Source organism: Eptatretus burgeri, chromosome 4 (genome assembly GCF_056783735.1).
Source record: "Eptatretus burgeri isolate ZD-2024b chromosome 4, Ebu_testis_v1, whole genome shotgun sequence".
Classification (NCBI taxonomy): domain Eukaryota; kingdom Metazoa; phylum Chordata; class Myxini; order Myxiniformes; family Myxinidae; genus Eptatretus; species Eptatretus burgeri.
Window position 1 is genome coordinate 68,478,846 of NC_140964.1, and position 26,357 is coordinate 68,505,202.

At 41.6% G+C, this 26,357-nt stretch overlaps 2 pseudogenes; both read left to right on the forward strand.

Moving 5' to 3' along the window:
• The window catches only part of LOC147028289 (uncharacterized), a 30,834-nt pseudogene extending 15,433 nt beyond the window's left edge, over positions 1–15,401 (forward strand).
• Positions 15,402–15,460: 59 nt separating this feature from the next.
• Positions 15,461–16,552, forward strand: LOC147028290 (uncharacterized; annotated as a pseudogene).
• The last annotated feature ends 9,805 nt before the right edge of the window (positions 16,553–26,357 follow it).

Here is a 26,357-nt window from a genome sequence, read left to right on the forward strand (position 1 = left end):
TAAATAAATCGCATGAACAACAACGATCACATGTTCGGTCTTTGTTTTTTTTTAATGGCAAATCCATCAATGTATTCCATGTTCTCCCACAAAGGTGAGTTGTTTTGGATTCCAAAATTCTGAAACCGATTTGCTATCATTTGAAACGGATTGGTTTGGGATTTTAAGAAGAATGTATAGCAAATATGTTCCACCTTGTGATAAAAGTGAACGTGTTACCGATTCTACAAGCAAACGTATATATTCTGGCACCATATCATTTTTCCAATCGACATCAATGCATTACTTTAACAAAGGCAGATAAAATATGTTTTTTTATTTTATTTAAAATAAACAAGACTTACAGGTAAGTTAAAAAGTAAAAACTAGTATAGAAACCTGGCCACGACACACACAGACTAAGGAGAATTGGTCTGTTTAGAGTCTCATCTATGCACATCACATGTACAGCTCATGATGCGTTTTGCTCAGCAATCTACTAATGTCCTTGTAATTATACTGTATTAAAAGTACTGTTTACTTATGTCCTTGACCTACATGTAATATATGCATGAGCTCCTCCATGAAGCTTAATCACTGGAAGGAAAAAAAAAAAAAAACAAAGAAAAAAAACAACATTCACTTCCTTTGGGCCACTGTCATTTCAACATAGACAATCAAGAACAGGTAGATAGAACAGCCAGCTCAGCATTTGGTCAAAAGACCAGCACGCTTCAGCATGCAGGTCAGAATGGTACTTTGTCAGCTGCTTATAATTATGTGTACAGTAAACTATACATTAAAGCTCTTTCATTAAAGGCATTACCAACTGGCCTTTCCTCAAAACTCATTTGATGCTCTGGTGGAGAGCTAAAGTTCATTAAGCTTCTTGGGGCTGCTTTGGCGAGTGTAGAACAATTATAATGATGTCATGGCAGTCAGTTGTATTCAAAGTAAATCGAAATGGTAATTTCACAAGGGTGTTAGTAAAAAGGCCCCATCTTGTGAAAAACACCATGGGACGTTTAAAGTCAATGATGCAGATGGGAAAGCTGACTTGACTTCTACTCAGGGGAACAGCATGCTCCGATGTAACATCTCTTGTGGCCAATGCACCAGAAGACAGTTTTTGTTTGAATTCCACCAGAAATAAGACAGTTTAGAGGCCAGCAATGAAAATAAACAACAGCCCCTGGTCATAAAGATAAAGAATTCATCTCCATGTGTTCAGGTGAAGTTGATTCCAGTGCAGATGAGACTGCAAGGTTAATAAACCGTTTTAACTGCAAACATTTGAACCACTATTGTCAGAAACCTTAGAAACAGATGTTAGGTGATCACCTGAGACTGCAGCAGAGGTGGATTTCGTAACAGGAAAGGGGAGAAGCATGGGGGTGCCCAGGTGGGAGAGGAGATATATCAGTATTACCTTGAGGATTAGACTCTTCCAGAGAAAGGGATATGCACAGAGGACAGGTACGCTTTTGGGTGACGAAGCTCACTACAGGCAAAACGTCTTAATGTCTCAATTAAAACGTAACCCTGATAACCATGATTATCCATCAGAAAATTGAAGACAACATTTACAACTTTTTTTCCACAATTGGAAGGAGGAAGTAGAAATGCAAGTCTGTCATCAAAACGACTGTTTTTTTTTTTACCTGCTAATTTTGTAAGCCTGCAGGTACCATTGTAATCTGAGAGACGACAGCGCTGAACCGAGATAGTTTAGCTACAAGTGTGTGCTTGGGAGGATGACTGCCTTTATTCTGCTGACTTTACAAAAGGATGAATATTTAGATTGTGGCCTTCATGGCTGGTGCATCGGGTTGGTGATCAGGCCAAAACAAAGTGGCCTTTGTCGGTGGAAAAAGCAAGAGTGACAATTCGATGAACTAGCTGCTCTTCAGCAACAAAGACTATGACACGTTTGTTCACTCGCGAAGCCGGGCCAATCATTTACATTCCAAAAGTGTTTAAAACCACAATTACCACTTCCTCACCAACCTCACTGGAAGGTACACAGACTGCCCCATGTTTCAGCGTAGGCCACTGCAACTGCCTCAGAAGCCGCGGAACGAGAATCCGTCGCCATTTTGAGCGAATCAAAAAATAAACCTTCCCAACCTGCATCGACAACGAGAAAGAAAGAATAAGAACTGAAATACGATATGAGGAAGACGTAAAGGAAAGGAGGGAGCAGAGAAGTAAATTAACCTACCACTTCAACTTTCACCGAGCAAATGTAGCAGGGGTAAAACAATAGATGGCATGTGGTTTGCTAACAAAGGCAAATGGGAGAGGGGGTGTTTGGAGAGCAAGGTGGGGTGCCATATTGCATTAAACAAAAACAAGATGCGTTTTTATATTTATTTCTCCATACGAAGTCGAGGCTCATGGAAGAGCTAGAATACAGAATAAAGGAAAATATAACAGGACAAAAAGAACATGGTGGAAACGGAGGAAAACACACCAACAGCAGCGTAGAGGGTCACAACAGAGGGACACTTGGAGGAAGAATGAGCATGGGAATGAATAAGAGCAAGGCGAGGGGAAGGAGGACACATGTGGTGAAGAAGTGCGATAGAAACTCAAACACAACAAGAAGAAGGGTAAACCAGGAATTAAAGAGATATAACAAAAAAAAAACAATAGTGAGGGTTTGAGAAGAGGGAAGAAAACACAATAACCTGGAAAGCAAGGGGTGGACTTGGTTAGTGTTAATGAGGGTAGAAAAGATCATGAGTATGGATAAGGAATGACCTGAAGTGGGAGTGAATAGCCAGTTTGAAGCTCTAGAGGGAAGAATGAGATTTAAGAGACTGAGGAAGCTGGTTCCACAGGCAAGAGAAAAGAGGAAAGAATGGAGGGTGGTGAACAGTGAGCATGGAATTGGGGAGTTTCACCGAAGTGTGTTACCAGCAGATCGTGTGCACTCTTCATAAACCTGTAGGGCAGAGCATGAGGGATAGAGAACGGCTATGGCAAAGGGTGCAAGACCAGAAAGGAGGCGGTGGAAGACAGAGAGGTGACTGACCTGTCTGCGATGTGAGATTAACAGGCCCAAAAACTTACCGTCATTGCGGAAGATTGAAATGATCTTGAGGACCTTGGTTTTCAAGGCATTGGAATGTGCAAGATGTCAGACAGCGGCACTTGCTAAAGTGGGAGAACAGTCCTCCATCGAGCTGTGGATTAAGGCCTTGTAAGTTGATAAAAGTTCAGATTTGCCAAGCAAAAGTTTTTGCATGACAGAGGATGTTCAGTTGACAGCTGGTTTTGGATGGAGACTTGATATGTGGTTTGTCTAAGATAGATCATGGCTAAAGATGAGCTCCAAGTTTGGGTGACCCATCTTCTTCAAGAAATTTGTTTAAGAAGTATATGGGGAGGGTTTATTAAGAAAGTAGATGAGAGGGTTCACAGATGGTCCTTTCAGAGAGAAAAAGTGTGAAATTTGTCAGGGTTGAAAGACGTATTCCAAGTTTTTGACCAGCTCGTCATTCTGTCAACACCTGCAGTGACGAAAGAGGATGCTGCCTGCCTATCTGAAGGATGAGGGATGTTATGGCAGATGGTAGAGTCATCAGCGAAGAGATAACAAGGATCTTCCAGAGAATCAGAAAGATCAGTGATGAAGACGAGGAAAAGGACTGGTCCCAAGACAATGCCGTGGGGCATTCCAACCTCGACAGGGGAGGGGATGAGTCGATCCTGTTCAGAGCCAGGTGCTGACGATGAGAGGGGAAGAAGTTAGTAAGCCATGAGAGGAGGTGGCCTTGGATGTTGTCGGCTGAGATTTTGGAAAGCAAGGTGGCGTGCCAGATCGTGTTAACATTTTTACAACCCACCTTGAAAGAAAGAAAAAGAAGAAGTAATTTCTCATAAGTTCATGAATGTACCACTACACGTTCGCCAGCTATAAGACACAAACAAAAACAATACATAGCTTTTACAGTTAGGAAGGAAAAAACAAACACATGGCAGCCCATCAGGATGCCAGCAAAAAAAACATTCATCACAAGCTGTGGGCTTTGTCTCTCTTCCTTGCCCAAATAACAAAGTAGAAGAAAGGGTCTCATCCAGAAAGAGGGACAAAAAAAGTGGAAGCAACATTTATGGTGCATACCATGAGACACGCTGAGAAACAGTGCTTCACGATTACGATTTCACGGGTGTGATAGCAGGTGTGGAAAGTGGGAGGATAGAGATATGGAGATGGAGAGAGAGGGAGAGGGTGAGAGAAAGAGAGGGAGAGAGAGAGAGAGATAGAGAGATAGAGAGGGTTTGAGAGAGAGAGATAGAGAGGGTTTGAGAGATAGAGAGAGAGAGAGAGAGAGTGAGAGTGTGAGAGAGAGAGAGTGAGAGAGAGAGAGAGAGAGGAAGAGAAAGAGAAAGAGAAAGAGAAAGAGAAAGAGAAAGAGAAAGAAAAAAAGAAAAAGAAAAAAAAAGAGAAAAAGAAAGAGAAAGAGAAAGAGAAAGAGAAAGAGAAAGAGAAAGAGAAAGAGAAAGAGAAAGAGAAAGAGAAAATATATGCGTCGGAATACAATTGTAGCAGTGAGCAACAACATCCTACATTCAAGGCACTTTCAGAAGTATTACAATAAGAAACAGAAATGTTACGCATTTTCCAAAATAAAGCACGCGTTCGACCCTAGCCAAAATTCTTTTGAAAATGGAATGATGGTGACATTTACCCGAGTATCAAAGGCACAAAATCACTGCCAGCTGCTGTACGCCACTGCTCCATCTCCAAATTTTATTCTCTTTAATCTGCACAGCTCTCGCTTTCATTTGTTTATGACAAAGTGTCAGCCACAGATACATGCAAGGTTAAACTTTGCACACAATTTGTAATTATGTACAACGACAAAACCCAACGTTCTTGTGCAAGCAAATAAGAAAGGCACCGCCTGCGTTATACTTTTTAAATGCTGAAGGTGAATATTTCACATTTTTGTGTGTGCTTGCTCACTCAGGCATGCTTCCTGCATTCTGCTGACTGTCATATCTTAAAATGATTTGCGAACTGCTTGAAAAGTCTACATACACTACATGGCCAAAAGTATGTGGACACCTGCTCGTCCAACATCTCATTCCAAAATCATTGGCATTAATATGCAGTTGGTCCCCCCCCCCTCTTTGCTGCTATAACAGCCTCCACTCTTCTGGGAAGGGTTTCCACTAGATGTTGGAACATCGCTGCGGGGATTTGCTTCCATTCAGCGACAAGATCATTCGTGAGGTTGGGCACTGATGTTGGGCGATTAAGTCTGCTCACAGTCGGTGTTCCAATTCATCCCAAAGGTGTTCGATGGGATTGAGGTCAGGGCATGTGCAGGCCAGACAAGTTCTTCCACACCGACCTCCACATACCATTTCTGTATGGACCTCGCTTTGTGCACGGGTGCATTGTCATGCTGAAACAGGAAAAGGCCTTCCCCAAACTGTTGCCACAAAGTTGGAAGCACGGAATCGTCTTGAATGTCATTGTATGCTGTAGCGTTAAGATTTACCTTCACTGGAACTAAGGGGCTTGGCCCAGGCCATGAAAAACAGCCCCAGACGATTATTCCTCCTCCACCAAACTTTACAGTTGGCACTATGCATTCGGGCAGGTAGCGTTCTCCTGGCATCCGCCCAAGCTAGATTCGTCCGTCGGACTGTCAGATGGTGAAGTATGATTTATCACTCCAGAGGATGCATTTCCACTGCTCCAGAATACAATGGTGGTGAGCTTTACACCACTTCAGCCGACGCTTGGCATTGCGCATGGTGATCTTTGGCTTGTGTTTGGCTGCTTGGCCATGGAAATCCATTTCATGAAGCTCTCAGCGAAGTGTTTGTGCTGGTGTTGCTTCCAGAGGCAGTTTGGAACTCGGAAGTGAGTGTTGCAACTGACAGACGATTTTTCTGCGCTACGCACTTCAGCACTCGGCAGTCCTGTTCTGTGAGCTTGTGCGGCCTACCACTTCGCAGCTGAGCTGTTGTTGCTCCCAGACATTTCCATTTCACAATAACAGCACTTACAGTTGACCAGGGCACAAATTTGATGAACTGATTTGTTGGAGAGGTGGCATCCTATGACAGTGCCACGTTGAAAGCCATTGAGCTCTTCAGTATGGCCCATTCTACTGCCAATGTTTGTCCATGGAGACTGCATGGCTTTGTGCTTGATTTTATACACCTGTCAGTGATGGGTGTGGCTGAAATAACCGAATCTATCAATTGGAGATATATAATCTCTTTATATATCACTGCTGACATTTCTTCTGGACATGTGGATTTATTGGGTATAAACAGGATATACATTCAGCATGATGAATGGCAATACATATATATATATATATATATATATATATATATATATATATATATATATATATATATATATATATATATATATATAAATATAAATGATCCTCAATATATTTTTATTTAAATATTATAACTGCAATTGAGCATGTACAAGAACATCATTTTTCCTCTTAGTCCCCCTCCTTTTAACACACTTAATCATTGGTTCACAAGCTTCTGTATGCCCTCAGAAGAAAAGAAAAAGGTTTTTGACGAAGTGATTAGCCACACATGCACTTATTTCACTTGTTGGTCACCAGCAAATTGGTGACCTCTTAAAGTATTTTTGAGTGGATCAAACAGCTGAAATTTTAAAAGGGCCAGGTTAGGAATGCAAGGAGGATGTTCCAGCACCTCAAAGTTCAATTGCCGGAGGTTTTCTAACGTGTGGGCGGTAGTGTGTGGACAGGCATTATCAGGCAATAATGTAGCACCTTTAGACAGTAGCCCTTGGCATTTCCATCAAATAGCTGATTTCAAAGGGTCCAGGAGCATTCCACAATAACGGACACTGTTTACCTTTGTTGCCCCTTCTTGATAGTGTTCCAAAATGGGGCCTTGTGAGTCCCATGAAAGTGTAAACATCACTTTTCTGGCCGATGGTTGACCTTTGAACTTCCTTTTGACTGGTGATGTAAGATGTTTCCACTCAATAATCTGGTGTTTGCTCTCTGGCTTGTAATGGTGGATCCACATCACATCTCCAATCACAATGCTTCTCAAAATAGCATTCCCTTCATGACTAAAGCGGTCCAAAAGGCTTTGGCAGATTGTCACAGAGTTGCGCTTGTGCTCTTCGTGAGTGGTTTTGGAACCCATCTTGCAGAAACTTTATGAAAGCCAAGTCGGTGGTTGATGATTTCATGTGCAGAGCCATGACTGATGTTCAGATGTTGTGCCACTTCGTCAATAGTCGACTGTTGGTTATCCAGAATCATGGTGCGGACTCGTTCAACATTTTCTTTTGTTGTGGACATGGAAGGATGCCAAATATTTTATCATCAGTGACATTTGTGTGAGCGTTTTTGAACATGGTAATCCAATCATACACACTCCGCTGTGGTAAAGTATTGCTCCCATATTGTGCTGAAAGTCTGTCGTAAAGAGAAAAAGGAGCTTTCCATACGAGAGGGAATCTATTCTTTACCCTCCTCAATGCATCAAAGTTAGAATCCCACCAAACATGTGGATGGGTCTATCCTGGACATGCATTTAGGGAAATTACTGTCTGAGGACCTGGATGTGTGGATGCATCCGTCGGATCAGATTCTGAAATCCGTAACAATATATATATAGTTTCGGATTTTAGAATCCGGTCTGATGAATGCATCCACACATCCAGGTCCTCAGACAGTTATTTCCTTAAATACATTTTAAGATTAGCCCCATCCCCATGTCTAATGTGATCTTAAATGTGATGCGTTGAGAAGGGTAAAGGATAGATCCCCTCTCTTATGGGAAGCTTTTTTTCTTTACGACAGACACGTTCACACACATTTCTTTCACGAGCTCTGAAGCACGTCCACATTTTTCATCAGCAACATTCTTTCACGAGCTCTGAAGCCCGCCCCCATTCTTCCTCAGCGGCAATCTTCCGTGAGCTCCGATGCCCGCCTTCTTTGAGAGCGCATGGGTCATCATGGTAACCGTGCCCAGTGGGGTGGGGTGAGTTTGGGGCGGACAGCACCCCGCGGAGACGCCCGGGGATATAAAAACGAGTGAGAGGTACATTCTGAAGAGAAAAAGTCTGAAGAGAGAAGTCCGAGGAGAAAAACTGAGGAGAGAAAGGAGTGGAAAAAAGCGTTCTGAAGAGAAAAGTGTGAGGAGAGGAAAAGCAAAAGAAGAGAGGGAAAAGCAAAGGGCGAGAAAAGCGACCAAGAAGCGGGTGTCTGACCAGCACCGACTAGACAATTCGCCCTTCCCAGTGCTTCAGCAACGAGCGTGTGGTGCGCGTGTGGGTGTGAGCAGCACCACCAACAAGTGAGGCACAGGTCGATCACCAACAACACCAGGATCTAAACCCACGACGGACAATCTCAGTGCCCTACAGACGTCGACTGGCGTTCAAGGCTGCCCCGCAAGAGGGTGCATGGCAAAGCTGGGTGCTGGCGATGGACGTGACACGCACGCACGCATTTCAGTACGTTTTCACTTCATGGACGACTTTCTGGTGAGCGAGATGATTCTCCCCCTCCCCTCCCCCTTAATGATCTACTGGGTACCCTTGTCTGCATTGAGCTGTGAGTAAGTCAACCCCGATAAGCATCTGCTCTTTGTCTCTTTCCTGGCATTTTGATTGATGTTGATTTGAAATTCTTTATTTACCTCATTATTCAAAAGGCTCTTTTATTTATTTATTTTATTATTAATAAATTATTTGTCGATTTCCATCCTGTCCATGTTTGTCCTTTCCTTCTATTGGTCGAGCATTGTTCGAACCGAGATAGACTGGGAGGTAATTACCACAGATTTGACCCCAGAAATCGTCGGCACGCACAGGCGGTTAAAACTCTCGGCCACCATAATTAAAATCTAATCGTATAATATTAGTGCTTTGCCGAGGGCACGCTCCCCACTCAGGTAACCACGTGACCTCTAGTTAAACGGAATAATTAGACGGCGGACACTGGAACTCGTGGTTGACTGAGTGGCGTTCATGGTTTTAAAACAACCCACCGTACCATAACGTTAATTGTGAGTGGTGGCCCTATATCCGGCTCTACCGAGGGCAACCGGGGATTAATCCCCTTGAGTGACAAGCTGGTGTCTCGGTACCCATGGCCGCAACAATATATATATATATATATATATATATATATATATATATATATATATATATATATATATATATATATATATATATATATATATATATATATATATATATATATATATATATACATATATTTACATATATATATATATATATATATATATATATATATATATATATATATATATATAACCGGGCGTAGTGGCGTGCGCCTGTAATCCGGCTACTCGGAGGCTTGGGTTGGAGGATCGCTTGAGGACGGGAGCTCTGCGCTGGGCCGTGCTATGAGAGGGTGTAGGGCAGCCTGGAACCTGGAATCATGGCGAAACCCAATCCTTATCTCTGTGTCGTAAGAGGCGACCAGGATTGCGTCAGGAAGGGCATCCGGCGTAAAACCTATGCCAAATCAGTACGCGGATCATAACGGATGATCCGCTGTGGCGACCCCCAATGGGAGCAGCCGAAAGAAGAAGAAGATATATATATATATATATATATATATATATATATATATATATATATATACATATATATATATATATATATACATATATATATATATATATGTGTGTTGCAGAGAGAAAGAGGAAGATCGATGATGATGTATTTTTGAATATACCAGATTTGATAGCAAATTGCAGCTCTTAATTTAAAAAAATAATGGAAAGTTCTAAAAGTGAATGCATTTGATTCAGCACACGTTTTTGCTATAAAAGTGTGAATTAAGAAGTTGAACAGCCAGCCAGACTTGAAAGCTGTTATGGATATAATTCCTGTTCAACATGATCAGTTGACATAGATGAAGCAATTTCGACTGAGTTGCAAAGTTATCAAGGGAAACAATATGATAACAGACCGACGACGAGTGAAGTTGAAAGAGAACAACCAAACCTCACATTTCTGACAGCCTTCAGGTGAATATATTCAGAGTTTTTAATAAAGCAGTTATTTGGGTGTAATAACAGAGTTCTTTGAAACATGGTCACCATCGTCCTTGTAAAATCGTCTTGTACCATAGATTCCAACCAAGGGGTTTTCATGTCACACTTTACGGTCTCTGATGCTCTCCGGAGTAAATACAATGCTTAATAAAGAAATCTAAGATGACCACAAATTGTTCTGACTGACAGAAAGGATATGCCATGAAAGGTTTCCCACAGGATTGAACATTTTTGGCTGCATTTGAAGCTGAACACAATTATACGATCCGTATCCGGTGCAAGTATGTGGGGTGGTGAAAAAGAAAATCAAAACAAGACCTTTTTTAAATTTAATATACATTATCTTTACATTCAAACTGAGAAAATTTTCAACTATTGTACTTTCATTAATTAATTGTTCAAAATCACCAAATTTGCGAGAACTGCCGAGCATGCCAAAGAGGAACAAAAAAAAAAATGTTCAGAAATTATTCAAAAATTAAAGAATGCTCAAAAGTCGTCGCAAACACTACTACTTCTGTGATTACGACTACTAAAATTACTTATTACTTGTGTCACTGAAGGTGGACGGAGGTTGTTTTCACCCCTGTTTGTTTGTCTGTCAGTGAGCAGGATAACTCAAAACGTTATGGACGGATTCACACGAAATTTGGTGGAAAGGTTGAGCGTGTGACACGGATGAAATTATTAGATTTTAGTGGATCTAAATCCGTATATGGATACAAGAATTTTTGGCAATTCTTCACCACTGAGATACGGGGCCAACGACGGCATACAACATGATGTCTCAAAACGTTGTGGACAAGTTATGACAAAACTTGGTGGATGAGTTGGATAACAAGAACAAGTTGATTACATTTAGGTTAAAGGCTGGATGTGGATCTGGCCTTTCAGTACGATACAAAACGTAAATTGTTCAGCCTGGCAGAGGTATGCGCTCTACCGAGAGACGTTCTAGTTTTATGACTGCATTTATTCCTACCTTCTTATGGGTTCGGCTGAGGAATGCTTGCAGCCAAAGTCTTACATGGAGTGGCTGTCCAGGCCTGACATTCGACTGAAGGAGGGGGTCGACGATAACTCACCTATTCTTCACGAAAGACACCATGGGTTCTTTGATGTCCAACTACCAGTGCTAGCAGAGGGGTCCTACAGCTTAATGTCCATCCGATGGACTGCACACATTGATGCATCGCCCTGCCTGCGAAACACCAGGATGACAGTTTATAGCAGGTGGAGATTCAAATCCAGGTCGATAGCTCAGAGGCGAGAGTGCGTACTTCTAAGCAATCCTGCCAGCCTCACAGGAATTAACAGCCTTTTGGTAATTTTTGATTAATGTAGGTGACAAATTTTTTCACACAATTCATTAATGCAGGCAGTGTGAAATTGTAGAAAATAAGTCGTTTCAGATTAATCCTTTTCAGTCACCAATTTCTTGGACCCATTTCATGTTTCTCAACAGGATAATGGATAATACCTTCATGGATAAAACCTTCGATATCTTCTAGAACACAATCCAGCATGTAATGTGTGTGTCCATTAAGCCAAGGCGGTGCAGATCATTTAATGTTATTTGCACCGCTGTACCGTACAGAGAATACATTTAAAACAAGAAAAAGAGCAATCAGAGATTGCAGACCCTCACCAGGACTTGTTTTGTGTGGTGTATTTTGTGTGGCGTTTGTATACTGGTGTGTTATGCAATTAATAATAGACATAACTAGACATAACTGCCACTTTGTAACTGCTGGCAATGATTACCAGGTACCAAGACGTCCCGTTGGTACCCGGTTTTTTTAAATTATTATTCAATTTAATATAGAATGGGATTAAAATAAATTAAATTCAGATCAAATGGAAGACCAAATTGGGACAGTCCTGCATTGGAGTAAGCACAAGGAACCCGAACAAGCAAAAATCAAAGATGAAGTCATCAGGAGGAACATAGATAGGATTCCTATTTCAGCTGCTCGTCCTCTACCCTAAACCCATACAGGCACAGCCAAATGAGCTATATTCAAAAAAAAAAAAGAAACATCAAAAATAATCCAGATGAAAACATATAAATCATTGTGGCTGCCAGACCGTGTGTCCGATCAAGTTGAAATTTGAAACATATATTCCCCATCACTACAAGATCATAAATGTGAAGTTTTGCGTTGATTGATTCAGCGGTTCAAGAGAAAATATGTTTTAAATGTTTTAGCTCAATCCAATATAGCTGCCAGAACATGTGACATCAATTATAATTTATGAATACATTGGTATCCCCAAAGCTTAGGGAACATTTGTGTGAAGTTTCTCCTCGATTTGTACAGCCGTTCTGGAGAAGAAGATTTTTTATAGGTTTTCGGGTAAATCCAATATGGCTGCCAAATCATGTGACCTATCATGTCATATATGTGAACCTTTTCTTCCTCATGGATAGGCAATAGGCAGTCATACGTGTCAACTTTTGCCTCAATCGGTTCAGCCTTTTCAGAGAAGAAGATTTTTGAAGGTTTAAAAAACAACAAAAAAAAAATATGGCTGCCGAATCAGGTGACTGAAGACATCATCAATTTTTTTCTGTGGACCATTTTATCCCGAGATGACCCTCAAAATTTTTCATACTAATCAGATGTAGCGTTATACATATGCAATTATGATGTCAAAACGAAGGCACCTATGACATGAAAAAAAATCACACTTGTTCCCCATGAGGAGTATTTGCTATGTGTCAACTTTCAATGCTTTTTTTTGGTGCGGATTCAATGATACAGAGGTCGAAAATTATTTTGTTTTTCCAACATGGCTGCCACACCACGTGACCTATGACATCATAATTATCATTAAAGCATTCTATACGAGTCGTTGCTCCTTTGGTGAAAATTGTCTCAATCGAATAAGCGATTGCGGAGAAAAACACTGAAGTTCTGTGCGGATAAACAAACAAACAAACAAACAAACAAACAAGAAAAAGACATTGTGCGGAGCATGATACTTGCAAAACCCACCCCCCTCTCCAAAGGTTGCCATGGATACATTAAAATTAAATTGTCCATTTCATCAAGATTAAAATTGACAATCTTAATCAAAGCTCAGGTCCATTGGATGAAAATTGATAATTTTTCAGGTTGAAATTGATTTTATAATTTTGACCTTGATTTGACCTTTTGATATCAAACATGGTTGGTTTCCCAATTCAGTGATACACTATACAATTGCTATTTAATAGTCAATGCAATCGTATGAAAATTCATGATTTTTCAGATAAAAATTGATAATTTTAGAAGTTTGACCTTGAGTTGACCTTTTCACCTCAAATAGTTGGTTCCCCAATTCAGTGATGCAATGTGCAAATCCTGGTCAAGTTTCAAGTCAATGATATGAAAAATGACGATTCTAGAAATTTGACCTTAAGAAATTTGACCTTTGACCTCAAAATCAAAAGGCTTCTCATTTGAGACTATCTCAACAACTTGGTAAAGTTTAATGACGATCGGTTTATAATTGTGACCTGTAGGTGATTGACAAACAGACGGACAAACAGACAGAATAACAAACTCGACTGACCAATACACTTGAAAAATCTTCAATGCAAGCAACAAACAAACAAACAAACGGACCCAAATGCAATACCCTCTCCTTTGGCGAGGGTAATGAGGGAGTTCGTAGAACACGTTATCCCGTACAGTTCTGAAAAAACAAGGACTTGGATGGGTCTGCGAGCCCCAGATTTGATTAGTCGTGATGTTATAAAATGCTGCAATATTCTGTCCAACTCCTGCTAAACGGAAAGCTTTTGAAAGTGCCAAAAAGGCGATTTGTGCTCTTCAGTGTTCAAGTGTATAATTTAATTTAAATAAAATGTAGATTTTAAAGGTTGTGGATGTTTGTTTGTTTTCAGAAGTTTACCACTGATAATGCAGTGTCTTTTACACCACCTTATTTAACATGTTGCATTAGTGATTCATTCCTATTGTTTGTGTCCTTTATTATGTCGCTAAAACAGTAAGTTTCCTGTTTGGAATGATTTTCAATTTTGTTTGGCTGTCAGTCAGACAGAGTGAATTTTTTATCTCACTCCTCTCTGCACATGTGGGATGGGGACAAATTTAGAGGGGCGATGGGGATAAACCATACACAACTTTTGAGCGGGGGCTGCCCAATTTTAGAGACGAGAGTCAAGGTCAGGTCAAGGTCAAAGGTCAAATTTAAAGTTGGTCATGTTTTTGCTTTATCCAGCTTATATCCAACCTAGAAATTTGGTCTTAGTCATAAAACCAGTATATTTAGAGTTAAGGAATCCATTGCTGTTATGGGAAATACCATCAGGTGACAGCCATATTGGATTTGAATATGGCTGACATACAGATATCAAATATTTCTTTGCCTTTCACATGAATGTTGGGGGTGGTCTGAGGTCCTGTGCATTGAACTGCTGATAGTTTTGATTTTTATTGTTGGTGGTGACTGAGCATTAATGGATGGTGTGCAGCACTGAATGAGGTTGGTGTTGCAACTGCTGGAACTGCAGACTCCTTCCTAAAGGTCGCACTCCTGACCAGGACATGTCACGCACATCAGGTGACTGCAATGTCCCTGGCACAACTGCAAAGTGATGCCTTCAACACAATGTGCAATACAGCCGAGGAGAAAACCTTTGAAGATTGAAAAGATGAAATGCTATGAAACAGTCCAACTGTTGAGTTCTGTGATAAAATATTACAGCTTGAACTATTGGTTTTCATCTTTGTCCAATCACACAGAGAAAGGAACTTCTCTCTTTGTATAGATGTGCTGGAAGCACGAGCACTAGGTTTTTGCGTGCTTGACCACACTAACTACGCCTGCTGGCAACCAGTCCACATCAGGGATATGAAGGCCCTGCCACATGAAATCAGAGATGAGTTCAAGAAGAACTGGGTGTTCAAGAAAACTACGTGAAACTTCTTGAGCATGCCTCCAAACCAAGCACATGAACAAAGCAACAAAACCGTAAAGGGGTCTGGTGCAGCCATCTGTCTCGTTGAAAATCCAACTGCCCTGAAACGATGGATGGTTGCAGGTCCTGAGCAGGCCAGGATCCTCACATAGTTTCAGGAACTATATCACTTGCCTGCTCAACCCTTCCAAAGTCACGAGCAGGGACATTTGGCTCAGGAAATGTTCCAGTTAACGATATGTGTAATGCTATAGTGACAATGAGGAATCCATTCATGGATACATCAAAGAAACTCAGGACCCTGGACAAGCACGATTGTGTGGATGATATGGTTGTCCAAGCACTGCACACAATGGAAATTTTGGGTAATGAGCAGTATTACAAGTATGTCCAAGACTTGCTGGTTGAAAGACATGAATAATTCCATAAGGCCATAAATAAAACCATTTCCCACTTTTTCAGAATCCACATTCCACTATCATGAATTCAAAACGAAAAAAATAATTCCAGGAAATAAAGAGTGACTGCAATTTGTTCAGTCATCTGTTCATCGGTACCCAAGTCCGTAACACCAAACTGGAGGTGTTCTTCACACATGAAAACCACCTGTGGCTGCCAGCACTGTCACTGCATGGGAGACTTTGACAATCAAGCAACAAATCCAAGATATTGGATTGCATTGAGCCAAGTGTCCAGCCAGAAACACCCTCTTATTTTGATGCCAAAGTGGTTGATGATGCTGCCATAGTGCATGCTCTGCCACAAGAAAACACTTCTACGTTCAGCAAATACAGTGACAATATCTTCATCCCCTGGACAGAAAGGCAACTTTAAAGCTGCTCTAGGATGTACATAGTTTGGGACACTTGCTGATCTGACAGCCTGAAAGCCACAACTCAAAAGAAACGAGGGAAATTTGTCCGGAGAAAGGTATCCCGCAATGCAAAGTTACCAATTTACTTTGCTGGATTCCTACAGGAACCGACAAACAAGGAGGAGCTTTTCACACTGCTAATCGAGGACGCAGTCAAACATGATTATCTGCTTAACAAACAGGTGTACATTACATCTGGTCCAAGAGTGAAGTCGAATCGTGCTGACATCACAATGGGGGAGAGTGATTACGAAGAAGCAGACAGCAGAATATGGCTCCATGCACACGATGCCCCAAGGGAGGGGGCAACTACTGTTCTCATCAGAACTGCAGACTCCGATGTGATTCTGATTCTGATGGGAGTCCTTCATGATCTTCTGCAGCACCATCCAGGTATGCAGCCATAGGTTAGCTTTGGTACAGGAAAACACTTCCGCTATTACAATGTTAATTCAATCTGCCAGGAACATGGGGAAGTGAAAACTCATGCTCTGCCATTTTCCCCTGCCTTCTCCAGATCTGATGCAACATCCCAGTTCAGAGGTAAAGGCAGAAAGTCAGCCTGGAAGGCATGGAAAGCTTATCCGGTAGCCACGGAAGGATTCACCATTACATTGGTGACTGCATTTGTTCCACAGACATTACATCTCCAGCATTCAATGTCATGGAATGGTTTACCTGTACCATGTACGACATGACCCCACATGTCAATGTGAACGACCTTCAACAGGAGTTGTTCCCAAGGAGAGTAAAGATGATGGAAAAACTTCCTGCAGCTCCGAGCATACTGCTCCAACATGTAAACTGATGCCTGCACAAAGCAAGCTTTGGGAGAGGGAGTCGGCAGCCCATCCTAGCTGTACCAAATCATGAAGGCTTTGGGTGGACCAAAGTAGAGACCGGGTAGCATCCTGTGTGGACAACCGTACCAGATGCTGTTGTTAGTTGTAGAGAACTGATCAAGTGTGGCTGCACGGCAGCACCCACATGTTCAAAGAATTGCAAGTGCAGGAATGCAGAACTGTCGTGCACAGCAATGTCTCCGTCACAGAAATTGTGAATCATACGAAAAGGCTCATGCGTCATCGAAATGTGTCGCTTTAGGTAAATATCACAATATTGTTGGTACATGTACCTCTTAAATATATATCTATATTGTTGCAGTTCTGCAAAACCGGCACTTCTCCGAGGCAATGCCACCAAACATATTGCGATCCCATGACAGTTATCTCATTAGTATTCATGAGTATTTAGCCCTTTCTATATGTCTAATGAGAAAATGGGAAAAGATGCATTGCGTAGGGCTTTTAGTTAGGTGTTCAACCCTATTTCTTTCAATTATTTTACTTCCCATTATTTCATACACAAACCCCACCACGCAAGCATGCACGTCAGATCAGTGATGCTATGTGCGGAGCGTCGGGAAGGCACAGAAACATCCACAGCTCATTTGCATATGCGTGACATTTCCTATTCAAACATCGTGCCATTAACCAACCGATGCCTCAACTCAGACCCTCATCATGCTCATCACGACACTACAATGCTCACCATAAATCACTACAAACGCCTCCTAAAAATCCCCACCACAACCTACGCCCAACCTCTTCACCATGAATGCCACAACGACCAATCACTTCAACTTCATCACCACAATAGTCTCAACCTCTTATAATGCTCCAATGCCTTTACCACAGCGCTTCCCTCACCTCACTATGCCACAACTGCCATCAGCCCCCTGGATGCACACCACAGTTTCTGAGGGTGTCGGAGGAATGAAGGACATGCGAGCCGGGGTGTTTTGGCGTTTAACTCAAAGCGCAAACATATGCTGGGGTTGGTTCAAAGATGTGTGGGCAGTTCTGGTGTTTCCCGAAACAACCATGTTCATACAGAGTCCAGCACACGTTCAGGGCTGGACAGCACTCACGAAAACCCTTGGCCAATGTTAATTGTGGAGCTGTATTGCATGGCCAGGCTAAGAGGCAACTGAGGACATTTTCAGCTCTGGAGTCTGGCGGGGCAGGGTGACTTCTCGGGGTGGCATCTTTGCACCAATGGGGATGCTCGGAAACGTTTACAGGGTCGTTTGATCCGTTTTTGGCTCCTCCCTTGCTCAGGCTCTATAAAAGAGAGCAAATCGGGTTTGATCACTCTTTCGTCCAGCCACCAAGCGGAATCTCTGTGGAGCGTTTGCCCAGCCGAGCGCCACCGAGCTGAGAGGGTAGCACAACCGAGCGGGGCAGAACTCGTTTTCATCTTTTCCTTCATTGGTCCTGCATGGTCTGCACATTAGTCCAGCTGAGAAGTTATACCCCAATAATCTGTTTATTAGCCAGTGCATACTTGGCCAGCTCCACTCGGCTGCACCTGATGTGGTAAGTTTAATTCAAGTATGTATCGAGGGCGTGATTCCCCAATAAGGAGACTGCGTGTACCATAGTTAAATGGTTGTCAGATGGAAGACACTGGGTCACATGGATAAATTGTTGGCGTTCAGTCGATTAGTGACCCACCACGACACGGACTTATTCGTGTGCGATGGCCTCAATTCTCGGTGAGTCTGGGGGGAAAACCGGGGTTACCTCCACCCTCGTAGTACCCCTGCAAACCAGGGTCCACAACAATCCTTGCTATAATTCACGGACCGGTGTTTGTGTGTTTGTTTGTTGGGCTACTTCTCTTACAGTTCTGGCCCAATTACATCCAGACTTGCGACAGAGGATCAGCGTAACCCCAACTAATGCATAGGGGTGTTTTTATCTTTGCTGGCAGTCTTGGGGGGAGTGGGGGGATGCAAATTCTCTATGTAAATGTGTATCGTGTAGCGCCGCCTCCAGGTGGGGGAGGATATTACAAGTCCCTTGTCCCTTGAAATAACCTCCATTTACAGTACAGTATGCTTGTCCTGTTTTCCAGTGCTGTGAGCTGTTTTGAATTACTAGTGCATGCCCGAAGGTGCGTGCCCATACGTACGTGGTCATACTGCAAACAAAAAAAAACAAACTTTCAAACCGCGTGCCGGAAACAACAACCACACAGGCCGTTCCTTTGCTCTCATAAACGACACACACACACACACACACACACACACACACACACACACACACACACACACACACACACACACACACACACACACACACACACACACACACACACACACACACACACAGCTGAAATTATAGATAGACGACACACACACACGTACACACACACACACACTGCTGGAATTATAGATAGATGACACACACACGCACGCACGCACACACACACACACACGTACACACACACACACTGCTGGAATTATAGATAGATGACACGCACGCACACACACACACACACACACACACACACACACACACACACACACACACACACACACACACACACACACACACACACACACACACTGCTGGAATTATAGATAGATGAAATGAGGTCAATGAGATGACAAATTAAGGGGTTGAATGCAGACTGCAGAGCAATGAATAAGGAAACCCGTCGTTGTGAATTGTTTTACCACCAAAATGAGAAGCATTTCGTTGGCAAGCATGTTGAGTAGAGCTGAATTCCTTAACACTTCCAAACACCGTTTTGACAATTGGAAACAAAAAAAAGCTGTGCACTTTTTTTGATAAATTATTTTCGGAACAATTTTTCTTCAATAAATAAATAATAATAATAAAAATTGTCTCCATGTACATTGTACACACCTTTATCTCATTAGCACCTCTTCAGAAACAACATTGCTGAGGTAACGGCGCTTCTTCTTCGTTTCCTCGTCCAGGGCAAGAATGCAGAGGCTGCTGGATCTGCCAACATTTTGATAAATTATTCGTTTTAATGGCCAATTATTCAATTAGCGCCAACGTATTTTGCCTTTTCGTAAGGAAAAAACACAAAGAGAAGAGAAGAGAGAGAGAGAGAGAGAGAGAGAGAGAAAAAAAACGTTCATGCAAAAAAAAATTTACTTCCTGGTTCGGAGCATACCAGCTCACTCTGATGTTACCGAAATTTATGCACCGTCTAATATGAAAATGATCATAACTTGGGGCATTGTGTTTATATGTAAATGCGCATAAGAAATCGAGAAATTATTAGAATAAACGGTCATCATTATCCGGAAGTCCGTACGTTGTAACCCGTAATGGGGAACACGGCTGATCTTCCCTTCCCCCATCGGCCACGCCCATGCAGCAACGTGTCTTGTCATTGGTTTTGTAAATAAATGGCCATAACTTGGGAAGCACTTGTCCGATTAATATCAAACCTTGAAAAGGCACATCCTTGGGTCCCCAGCAATATATCTGGCAAGATTCAATTAGATTGGACCAGTGGTTGTCGAGAAACAGCGGTCACAGACACACAGACACACACACACACACACACACACACACACACACACACACACACACACACACACACACACACACACACACACACACACACACACACACACACACACACACACACACACACACACTGCTGGAATTATAGATCGATAAACAGTAGGGATGTTTTTCTTTCATGCATGTAATCTGGGTTATTTATTTTTCCAATACAGAGTTGTCACTTGCACAAATAAAGGTCTGCATCAGAAGAAGGTGTTGCATGCTTGGAACAAGACCACCCATACATAGGGCAGGAACTCTGCCAATGTATACAGTGGCAAGAGATACTTCAAACCCCCTTTTCACCTTTTTTGCCTTATAGCCTGGAATTAAATTGCATTAAATCAGACTTTTTTCCACCTTTATTTACACATCGTAACACACTAGTTCCAAATGAAAAATAAATTCTACAAATTTCAGAAAATTTATTATAAATATAAAACTGCAATATCTTGGTTGGATAAGTATTCACCCCCCTGATGCGAGTAATTGTGAATTAGCTCAGGAGTAACCAATCACCTTGAAAATCACACACCAAGTTAATTTGCCTCCACCTGTGTTAAATTGGAGTGATTCTGATTATTTTAGGATAAAATCAGCTGTTTCTGTAGGTTTCCTCTGCTGGGTAGTCCATTCCACAGCAAAGACTCAACTATGAGAACCAAGGAGTAGAGGAGATGGGGACCATACTCTCTGCAGAGCGTTGGTGCTGCTGAAGCAGTCTCCTTGGCTATTGGACACAATCCTGGACGAGTCGCCACTCCAACACAGTATACCAGCATGCTGGTACTCACTTTACTGACCTAGGAAGGATGGCAAGCCCAGTTAACCCCACCTGGTATTAATTCAACAGCTGAGGGGGATTTGAACTCAGGACCCAAGGATCCAAAGCCTGCCACCCTAACCATTCAGCCAACACCAGGCATATGAGAACCAAGGAGCTTTCAAAAGACCTCCAGGATAAAGTTGGGGAAAGACACAGATCATGGGATTGGTTGAAAAATATTTCAAAGGCCTTGAATATCCCTTGGAGCACAGTCAAGATAATCATGAAGAAGTGCAAGGCATATAGTACCACCAAGACCCTGCCGAGATCAGCCGTCCCTCCAAACTGGATGATCAAGCAAGGAAGAGACTGATCAGAGGCCATCAAGAGGACAATGGCAACTTTGAAAGAGCTACATGCCTTTAGGGCAAAGACTGGTCACTGTATGCATGAGACAACAATTTCCAAAACACTGCGCAAGTCTGGCCTGTATGGTAGGTTGGCAAGAAGGAAGCCATTACTCAAAAAGCCTCACTTTGAGTCCAGTTTGGGGTATGCAAAAACTACTCTGGAGATTCTGAAGCCGTGTGGCAAAAAGTTTTGTGGTCTGATGAAACCAAGATGGAACTTTTTGGCCTAAATGCAAAACGTGATGTTTGGTGCAAACCCAATACAGCACATCACCCAAAGAACACCATCCCGGCTGTGAAGCCTGGTGGAGGCGGCATCATGTCATGGGGATGTTTCTCATCACCAGGGATTGGGGCAACTGTCAGTCGAGAAGGGAAAATGGATGGAGTAAAATACGTAAATATACGAGAGGAAAACCTGCTGCCCTCTGCAAGAAAGTTGAAATTGGGATGGAAGTTCACCTTTCAGCATGACAACGACCCCAAGCACACAGCCAAAGCTACACTGGAGTGGCTAAGGAACAAAAAGATAAATATCCTTGAGTGGCCCAGTCAGAGCCCTGACCTAAATCCAATCGAAACTGTGGCATGACTTGAAGATTGCTGTCCATCAACACTCCCCACACAACTTGACTGAGCTTGAACAGTTTTGTACAGAAAAATGGGTAAATATTGCCCAATCAAGGTGTTCAAAGTTGGTGGAGACCTATCCCAACAGACTCACAGCTGTAATTGCTGCCAAAGATGCTTCCACCAAGTATAAACTCATGGGGGTGGATACTAATCCAACCAAGATATTCTACTTTTGTATTTTTCATAAATTTTGTAAAATTTGTTGAATTTGTTTTTCCCTTGGAAGTTGTGGGTTATGATGTGTAAATAAAGGTGGAAAAAGTCTGATTTCATACAATTTAATTCCAGGCGATAAGGCAACAAAAGGTGAAAAATTTGAGGCACTGAATATGGAATACTGATGAATGTCAGGGAATCTGTGTTTGTTTTTGATATGTGTTCATCATCATTATATATATATATATATATATATATATATATATATATATATATATATATATATATATATATATATATATATATATATATGATAGTATTAAATGTATTCTTGTGGTTATGTTTAATTATAATGTACATGTCAAATACCACCAAACATAGTTTGTTTTGCCCACTGTGTCAGCCATTTTGGGCTTGTGTAAATGAGTGAGTTATCAAATAAGGACAGTGTTTCAAAAATACTACAGCCTTTTAAAATACTCAAAAATGTTACATATTGTCAAGATATTGAAGAAATGGAATTTTAAGATTATTTGACCTTTCATCTTGACCTTGACCTTGACCTTTAAAATTGGGCATCCCCCTCTCAAAAGTTTTGTATAGTCCTAAAGTATAACTGTGCCAAATTTAGTGCTTTTGTCCAACATGTTACCATCATTCTCGTCAACCATTCCACTAGTTTGGAGACAGGCAGACAATGTGAACCAATAAATTGCTTAACCCCACTCTTCTTTTTGTGTACGCGGCGTAATAATGTACTTCTGGGAAGATTTATCGAGTGCACAATCAACTATACTGCATATCATGCCTCACGATGTCACAAGACACAGGCAGAAGTAATTATCTTGTTATAAAACGAGACAATTTAAATTGCACAAACCTACAAATAAAGTTATCAGTATTATGAAAAAAGACAAGAGGAAGGATGTGTGATTAAAGGCAGAATCCAAATGGAGTTTCTTTGGTTCCTTCCAGGACAGTTTTATGAGGAACAGGAAACAATGGTCAGTTTTAATTTGGTTTTTGTATCCCTTGTGTGTGAAACCAATCAAAACTTGCAGAGCTTTGAACTGCAGTTCCTGCGAAAGAGCACAGGAAGTCCACAAGTTGGAGTGGAACTCATGAGTTGAACAAGCAAAATGTGGCACAAATGTCAGGATTAAGACGCATTCATTGTTTCCATCTCAAAGGCTTACTCCAGCTGGACTCTGGGAGGAAGAACTGTTTTTGCCTGAAGGAATACCTAAAGTTTTGTCTATCTGGAAAAAAATTTTTTGCCTTCAGAGGGGCAGAGAGCAGCTTGGAGCACAAATTGATATTTCGATTCAAGTCTCAAACTCGCAATAAACGAAAACATCGGTGGAAATCCAGCGACTGGTCAGTAATCGAACCCGGTTCGACTCGAAGGATAAGTTCAACTGCACAGTAAATGTCACACTGGTTCAGAACCAACAGAAACGGTTTTTATAATAACAAATTTGCAATGAAATCCCAGCTGCAAACAATAATGAGCAGGGAACCGATAAAAAAAATATTCAACATTAAACTTGAAGCAAGGAAAAGGTCAATGGTGTAAAGTTTTATAATATGTATTGCTTTCCAAGGAATTTCAATACAGGAGGAGACCATTAGGCCCATCAAGTCTGTGCAACAGTTGCCAACCTATGGTTGTTTGTCGATGCTCTGTCCTCTGAAATAAGCCTGGTGTTGGCTTAATGGTTACGGTGGCAGGCTTGGGATCCTTGGGTCCTGAGTTCAAATCCTGCTTGGCTGTTGAATGAATACCAGGTGGGGTTGACTCAGCCTGTCATCCTTCTGAGGTTGACAAAATGAGTACCAGCTTGCTGGGATGATCAAGCCATCTGCGTATCCTGTGTCAGAGTGGTGACCCGTCCAGGATTCTGCCCACAAGCACAGGAAACTGCTTCAGCAGCACTGATGTTCTGTACAGAGTATGGTGTTGATGGATTTGGATATTCTGTTAAATTCTGAGCAACCAAGGAAGGAAGCAGCACATACCATTTTTGAATATTTAGTAAGACTCAGCCAGAGTTTGAACCACTGACCTTACAGACTTGGAGTGGATGCTCTAACCTAACCATTACGCCATCGAGTCTGGTTATGGACAAATTTAGATTGGTTTGCTGTTGTAAGGAATCAATTTTATTTTAATCTTTGAATGCCCAAAAATATGGAAGTGATCACTTTATTTATATATATTTTACAGTGACTTTTGAAACGATTTGAGATGACCCGATCCCTTCATGGAGGTAATCCAAGACTATAAGATGAATTTAGGTAAATGTGACCCGAATCAATGTTTGCAGGTTGTTTGCAGTCCTGGAGACCATCATATTGTATCAACATGCTCCAGAAATTAAGAAATTCCTCTCCCTCCCCCATTATAATAAACTAGGTGTGCCAATACTCATCACTTCGCTGATGGCTTTAATCAAAATACAGCATGCTGCACTTCTTAAACATATTGCATGTCTATCTGTGAACCTTAATGAGAATGTAAAATGAAGTGAAACACGAAAAAAAGGAGAGTTTGTAACACTTTGTTGCTATTTGTGTGCTCCTTCCATGTTCTTCTCAATATTTCCTGCTGTAAGAGGATAATAAAGGTTACTGTTTGAACTGCTGTGTGTCCCACTTCTTCTTTTGGAAAGATATATTTCAAAATAGCTATCTAAGACGAAACCGACACAAGTTTTTGTTGCAAGTAAACCAATTAATTAACTTTCTGACGGTACTATTTTTAGCTCACCTGGACTTTAGTCAGGTGAGCTTATGCAATCGAGCAGTGTCCGTGAGTGAGTGAGTCGTCAGTCCGTAAACACTTCAGTCATTATCACTTGAACCAAATGCATGGTTTTGAAAGAAACTTAACCACAAGCTTCATATCTGATGCCAAACGAAGGCATATTAACCAAATCAAAATCGGCACTCTCCGGGGGTCTAAGGGAGCTTTTTTTGAACCCCCAAAATAGGTATTTGCTCTCTTCTCCGAAACTACACACACGGTTTTGAAGAAACTTGACCACAACCTTCATCACCCATGATGCACCAAAGTTTATGATCTGCAAAAAAATGAACTCTTTAAGGGAGTCTATGGGAGGGGAAGGGGGGCGAGTGGGGAAGGGGGGGGGTTCATAGTTGGAAACTACACAAATAATTTCGATGAAACTTGACCACAACCTTCATCAACGGTGATGTACCAAAGTTTGTTCACGGCATTAAAAAATTCAGGGTCTATAAAGAGGCTTGCGGGGTTGGTTTGAATGACTGTTGCTCCTGATCCAGGTGAGCTTCAGGGCAGGCGGCCCTATTTTTATTATTCTATGAGCAGATATATCCGGCATTGCTTGGGAAGAGAGACGCCAATAAGTCACAATTTGTAGCCAAAGGAAATTTGGAAATTGTAATACCCTCCACCACCACCACCACCACTACCACCACTACTACCACCAGGTACATATTTACATCGAGAATTTATGCCCCCCTCGTGCCCCACTACTCGATCATATCTGTGAAGTTTCACGTCGATTGATTAAGTGATTCAAGAGAAAGAATTTTTCAAAGATTTTCACTCAATCCAATATGGCTGCCAGACCATGTGACATCAATTATTCCTGAATACCCTGGTATCCCCAAGGCTTGGGGAACATTTGTCTGAAGTTTCCCATCGATCTGTCCAGCCGTTCTGGAGAAGAAGATTTTTTTTATTATAGGTTTTAGGGTAATCCAATATGGTTGCCAAACCATGTGACCTGTGACATCATATGTATGAACCTTTTGTTCCTCATGGATAGGTAGTCATACGTGTAAAGTTTCGCCTCAATCTGCTCAGCCACTTCAGAGAAGAAGATTTTTGAAGGTTAAAAAAAACAAAAACAATATGGCTGCCAAATCACGTGACTGATGACATCGTTTATTCCGAGATGACCCTCAAAAGGTTTCATACTGATCAGATGTTGCATTGTACATATGCAATTATGACATCAGAATGAAAGCACCTATGACATCATTTTAAAAATCATCACACTTATTCCCCATGAGGAGTAGTTGCCATGTGCAAAGTTTCAATTTTATCCTTGGTGTGGTTTCACAGATAGAGGTCCAGAGTTTTTCTGTTTTTCAA